Source organism: Mustela putorius, unplaced genomic scaffold, assembly GCF_011764305.1.
Source record: "Mustela putorius furo isolate JIRA1106 unplaced genomic scaffold, ASM1176430v1.1 tig00537350_pilon_pilon_pilon, whole genome shotgun sequence".
Taxonomy (NCBI): Eukaryota; Metazoa; Chordata; class Mammalia; order Carnivora; family Mustelidae; genus Mustela; species Mustela putorius.
Genome location: NW_025422471.1, coordinates 27,748,451 through 27,755,306, shown reverse-complemented (window position 1 = coordinate 27,755,306; position 6,856 = coordinate 27,748,451). Strand labels below are relative to the sequence as shown.

Here is a 6,856-nt window from a genome sequence, read left to right as displayed (position 1 = left end):
TCATGAAAGGGAGAATCTGTTTTTTTTTTTTTTTTAAGATTTTATTTATTTATTTGACAGAGATCACAAGCAGGCAGAGAGGCAGGCGGGGGGGGGGGGAGCAGTTTCTCTACCGAGCAGAGAGCCCGATGTGAGGCTTGATCCCAGGACCCTGGCATCATGACCTGAGCAGAAGGCAGAGGCTTTAACCCACTGAGCCACCCAGGTGCCCCAAGGGAGAACTTTTTCAGGGCAGGGCTGGATCTGTCATCTCCATGATCTCATGACTATATGACAATCCCTAGTTAATACATGTTTCTTTCTATATACATGCATAAATGAAAAAAGGTATGAATAATCCATCAATCCATAGAGCATACTAAAACAGCAATTGTCAAATTTCTGGGAAAACTTGATTAAAAATAGACGCCTAGGCCCCTGCCCAAGTCTACATCAGTGAGCCTGGGACCCTATCTGCATTTTTTTTTTTTTAACTCTCTAGGGGACTGTGACTCAAAATAAAGTTTGAGAACTTTTATGGGTGAGTGGACTGGTTCAGAGAGGGTGATCTATTTGTCCAAGAACTAAAGTAGAAATGAAACTGAAATAATTCAACCAAAGTTGGTGAAGTTTTCCAATTCAGTCTTAAATCTTTCTTGTTTTTTATATATGGAACACTTCATGAATTTGCATGTTATCCTTATGCAGGGACTGTGCTAATCTTCTCTGTATTGTTCCAATTTTAATGTAAGCACTAATGAAGTAAGCACCCAATTCTGTCTTTATAGTGTATACGATAAGGCAACCTTTTTTTTCTTAAAGACTTACTTACTTATTTTAGAGGAAGAGAAAGAGAGCAAGCGGGGGGAGGGGCAGAGAGAGAACCCAGAAACAAACTCCCTACTGAGCATGGAGGCTGGTCCCAGGACCCCAAGATCATGACCTGAGCCAAAATCAAGAATCTGGCCATTCAACCGACTGAGCCACTTAAAAGTCTACTTCTAATGGAAATATGAAGGTTCTGTTTTAGTCAGTACAATCAATATATACAACCACCTACTCCTCATTTGTTTGAATGGAGAGTGAAGAACAACATCTAAAAATTAGCTGCAATATTTAAAAGAACAAATAATGTTTATAATTTAATATTTAATGCAAATGTCATTCTCTTCATGTGTTCAGCAAATCTGAGCTCAAAATAGACTGCAGCTAAAAGAAAATAATGAGAGAGGATTACATTTAAATTTTCAATTCTGTAAAATTACAGGAGACTGAAAAATACTATTCTTTACCACCCGCTTTGTATTTTATAGCAAAAAACATATATCATTGGAACAGAATAGAGACCCTAGAAATAAACCTACAATTATATGGGCCAATCTATGATAAAGGAAGCAAGAATATACAATGGAGAAAAAAAGTCTTTAATAAATGATGCTGGAGAAGTTGGGACAGCTATATGTAATAGAATGAAATTGGTCCGCTTTCTAATACCATACTCCAAATCAAGCTCAGAAGGGATTAAAGACCTAATCATGAGACTTGAAACTATAAAAAATCCTAGAAGAAATCACAGGCAGTAATTTCTCTGACATCAGCCACAGCAACATTTTTCTAGGTAGGTCTCCTAAGGCAAGGGAAACAAAAGCAAAAATAAACTATTGGCACTACACAAAAAGAAAAAAAAAAAGCTTCTGCACGACAAGGGAAATCATCAATAAAATAAAAAGATACCTATACTGAATGGGAGAAGATATTTGCAAATGACATATCCTATAGAAGGTTAATATCCAAAATAAAGAACTTATACAACTGAACATCAAAAAAACAAAAACAAAAAAACCCAAACAATCCATTAAAAAATGGGCAGAGGGGGCACCTGGGTGGCTCAATGGGTTAAGCCTCTGCCTTCCGCTCAGTTCATGATCTCAGGGTGCTGGGATTGAGGCCTGCATCGGATCTCTGCTCAGCAGGGAGCCTGCTTCCCTCTCTCTCTGCCTGCCTCTCTGCCTACTTGTGATACCTGTCTGTCAAATAAATAAATAAAATCTTTTTTAAAAAATGGGCAGAGGATATGAGTAAATACTTTCCCAAAGAAGATATTACAGATGGCCAACAGATACATGAAAAGATGGGACCGTCACTCGTCATCGGGAAATGCACATCAAAATCACAACATCACTTCATACCTGTCAGAATGCAAAAATCAAAAAGACAAGAAAGAACAAGTGTTGGCGAGGATGTGGAGAAAAGGGACGCTTGTGCACTGCTAGATAGAGTGCAAACTGGTGTAGCCACTGTGGAAAACAGTAAAGAGGTTACACAAATAATTAAAAATAGAAATACCGTATGATCCAATAATTCCACTACTGGGTATTTACCCAGGGAAAACAAAAACACTAACTTGAAAAGATATATGCACCCCTATGTTTACTGCAGTATAATTTATCATAGCCAAGACATAGAAGTTACCTGAGTTACCTAAGTAAGTGTCCAAACAAATGGATACAAAAATGTGGCATTATATATGTATATATATATATATATATATATATATATATATGCACACCACATAGACATAAAGGAATATCACACAGCTATAAAAAAGATGAAAGTGTGCCATTTGAAACAACATGGACAGACCTAGAGGACTGTGAATAAGTGAATAAGAGTGAGGAAGATAAATGCTCTATGATGTCCTTCACAAATGGAATCTTTAAGAAAATGAATAAACAGGAGCTCCTGGGTGGTTCAGTCTGGCATCTGACTCTTGGTTTTGGCTCAGGTCATGATCTCAGGGTCCTGAAATCGAGCCCCATGTGAGGCTCCTGCTCAGCACAGAGTCTGTTTGTCCCTCTCCCCCTACTCCTCCCCCCAATAAAAAAAATAAAACCTTAGAAAAAATGAATAAACAAAAAGCAGAATCAGAACTATAAATACAAAGAACACAATGATGACTGTCAGAGAGGAACATGGGTGGGGAGTTGGACAAAACAGCTGAAGGGGAGATACAAGCCTCCAGGTCTGGAATGAGTAAGTCTGGGGAATAAAAGGCAGAGGATAAGGAATATAGTCAATGATATTGTAATAGTGATGTAACCAGACAGATGATAGCTACACTTGTGGTAAACACAGCATAATGTACAAATTTGTCAAATCACTAAGCTGTATACCTGAAACTAATGTAACATTGCATGTCAACTATATTCAGAACAAATCAAAACAAAACAAAAACACAATGAAATAACTAAAAAGAGAAACCTGAGATACAAAGAGGTTGCAGCAAAAGAAAAAATATTATATATTCCACAGGTACTACTCAATAATTAAAGACTAATTAAGAAAGCAGATGCTAGAGCCTAGACCTTGGTGCTACTTTATATTTTGATTTAAAGATGTTGTTTTGGGGGCACCTGAGTGGCTGAGCCAATTAAGCATCTGCCTTTGACTGGGTCATGATCTGAGTCCTGGGATCAAGCCCTGAGTTTCCTTGCTCATCTGGAAGTCTTCCTTTTCCCTCTCCCTTTGTCACTTCCCCAACACTCATGCTCTCTCTCTTTCTCAAATAAGTAAATAAAATATTTAAAAATATATATTATTTTGGGGGTGCCTGGCTGGCTGAGTCAGTAGAGCATGCAACTCTCAATCCCAGGGTTGTAAGTTCAAGATTCATGTTGGATGAAGAGATTACTTAAAAATAAAATCTTTAAAAAATAATTAAAATTTTAAAAGATGCTATTTTTGCAAATGAATGACAATAAAACTCTTGAGCAGTAGAGGATCTGGGAAAGCCAAAATAATTATGGGTGCCCCATCTACCACTTATATACTTTATCAGGTTTAGTTGAACCCTCTAGATGTAATGGTCTGCTTTATATTTTTAACTACATTAAAAAATCTTTTTGCAGTGACTTCAACCTTGTGTTCTTGCTGAGCTAAGGTCAGACTCCATTTCAAAACTTCTTCTTTCTGTTCTTGGGGCACCTGGGTGGCTCAGGTGGTTAAACGTCTGCCTTTAGCTCAGGTCATAATCTCAGGGTCCTGGGATCGAGGGCCAAGTGGGGCTCCCTGCTTGGCGGGAAGCCTGCTTCTCCCTCTTTCTCTGCCACTCCCCCAGTTTGTGCTCTCTCAGATAAATAAACAAAATCTTAAAAAAAAAAAAAACTAAACACTTTACTTTCTGTTTTTTTATCAAGGGTTTTTCTAGAATCCATGTGAGAAAGAACAAAAACAAAACCAAAACCACTTTGACCTCTACCTTATATCACAGCCAAAAATTAGAGCTGGATCATAGAGTTAAATGTGAAAGTTTAACTGCAATAAACAAAGGAGAATATCTTCATGGGCTGGATACAAATTTTGTAAGCAGGAAAAAAGCACTAACTATAACATTAAGTAATATCTTTTTTCTTAACCAAAATTCTCAGCTTCTATAGGCATTGAAGTATTTGCTCACTGCTTTATCCTATACTATATAGGAAATATTTTCTAATTTACAATACCAATGTTGCAAATAACAATAAGACTACTCAGTGAGGTTTACATTTTTTCCAGTTCTTTTTTCCTTTAAATATATTCTATTAAGATTGCAGAACCTACATAAGGTGTTAAAAAATAATTTGAGGGTGCCTGGGTGGCTCAGTTGGTTAAGCGACTGTCTTTGGCTCAGGTTATGATCCAGGAGTCCTGGGATCAAGTCCCGCATCAGGCTCCCTGCTAAGCAGGAAGTCTGCTTCTGCCTTTGACTTCCCTCCCTCCCATGCTTTCTCTCTCTCACTCTCTCTCACATAAATAAAGTCTGAAAAAAATCATTTGAAATAGGTTTTTTTCTCCTTATGGCTATTTTCACAATTTGATACAGGTAGGTTCTTCTGTTTCAGTCTGTTTTCAATTTCAGTGTTTGCTTTTTTCTTTTTACTCTGATGACATTTTCCAATATACAGAAGGTTCAAAAGTCAAAACTAACTGAAAACGTATACTCTGAGAAGTCTTGCTTCCATTCCTATCACCTCTATTTCTCCATTTTATTTCTGCTCACACCATATAGGTGTTTCTGTTTTAAGACTCTGGTTTCTCATTCCAGGGAGAATGAGAAAAAAATATATTTTTTTTACAAAAATACCAAATATTCATACTTTTCAAGGTACCATCTTCTACATGTTTTGCTTCATTGCAGAGTACTCTAATGCTTTGCAGAATATTCACTATTTAATTTTTAACTATTTTTAACTTTTACTCAGAGAGAACAGTTATATAATCATTAGCCATCATTAGCACACTATTATCTTCAGTCTAAGCAAGGCCCTCCTCTCCTTTTTCCTTCTTCCCTGATCTTCATTCCCATTTTCCTCCCCACAAAGGTACACACTTCAGTGGGTTTTCTTTCCATACCAACAACCAATTCTCCAGACACCAACTAGGTGTCTAATAGATCACTTCAGTAAAGACACTATCTACCTGGAACTGGCGTTAGATCCCACCAGTTGAAGGAACACCATCCCAAAAGACTGTCCCCACTTTAGATGTCAATCCCAAATCCAAGGCCACTCTTACCAACTGGCTATAAATTGGAGGTTTCCATGACCCTACCTCAGGTTTAGTAACTTGCTAGAGTGGTTCACAGAACTCAGAAAAATACATATGTTTGCCAGTTTACAAAAATATTCAGGAACACCCAAAGAGATGCATAGGGCCTAACATGGAGAAAGGGGTATTTTTGGAATGTGTAAGCCCTCTTTTGGTTGTGTTACCCTCCCTACACCTTGATATAATCACCAACCTGGAAGCTCTCCAGTTCTATTGTCTAGGTTTCATCACTTATGCATTACTGATTAAATTATTGGCCACTGGTGATTGAACTCAACTTCTAGGTCCTCTCCACTGACTGGAAGTTTAGGAATGGAACTGAAAGTTTCCATCCCATGGGGTGCCTGGGTGGCTCAGTGTGTTAAACCACTGCCTTCGGCTCAGGTCATGATCTCAGGGTCCTAGGATCGAGTCCGGCATTGGGCTCTCTGCTCAGCAGGGAGCCTGCTTCCCTTCCTCTCTCTCTGCCTGCCTCTCTGCCTACTTGTGATCTCTCTCTGTCAAATAAATAAATAAAATCTTTAAAAAAAAAAAAAAAAAAGAAAGTTCCCGTCCTCAACATTCTAACCATACCTTGATCTTTTGGCAATCTGCCCCATCCTGAAGCTTTTCTAGTGGCCTCCAGCACATTAGTCATCTCATTAGCATACAAAAGACACTCCTACCACTTCAAGGAGCTATGGCCCAGAAACCTGGGACAAAGACCAAATAGTTATTTCCCATTACAGTACACCTCCCTAATGTTGAAACATGACCTTAAATATGCATATATCTTTGTATTATATATTTTGTTCTGTGTTGCTTTTTTAAAAACTTTGTTAAGTAGAGCAAATACAGAAAACCATAAAGATCACAAGATAGACTCTTGCTCGCCATCCTAGCAACCTCCCATGTGCTCCTTCCAATTACCTTTTTTCCTCCCAAGAATAACATTATCCTGATATTTATAATAATTTCCTTTTCAGTGCATTCCTATGCACTGTAGTTTTGCCTGTTTTTCTTTTTTTTTTTTTTTAAGACTTTATTTATTTGACAGAGAGAGATGAGAGAGAGAGGAAACACAAGCAGGGGGAGTGGGGGAGGGAGAAGCAGACTACCCGCTGAGCAGGGAGCCCCATGTGGAACTCCAACCCAGGACCCGGGAATCAGGACCTGAGTGAAAGCAGACATTTAACAACTGAGCCACCCAGGTGCCCCTCCTTTGTCTTTTTTTTTTTTTTTTAACATGTCTCTTAGGTATCTTTTTTACCCACAGTCCCCTTTCTTATTTCTCCCTTCTTCCAGAAATGTA

At 38.2% G+C, this 6,856-nt stretch overlaps 1 non-coding gene across 1 annotated transcript; it reads right to left on the bottom strand.

Moving 5' to 3' along the window:
• Positions 1 to 642: 642 nt before the first annotated feature.
• Positions 643 to 747, bottom strand: LOC123390463. Its single transcript, XR_006605052.1, has one exon. It is a non-coding gene; the product is annotated as a U6 spliceosomal RNA (small nuclear RNA).
• Positions 748 to 6,856: the final 6,109 nt, after the last annotated feature.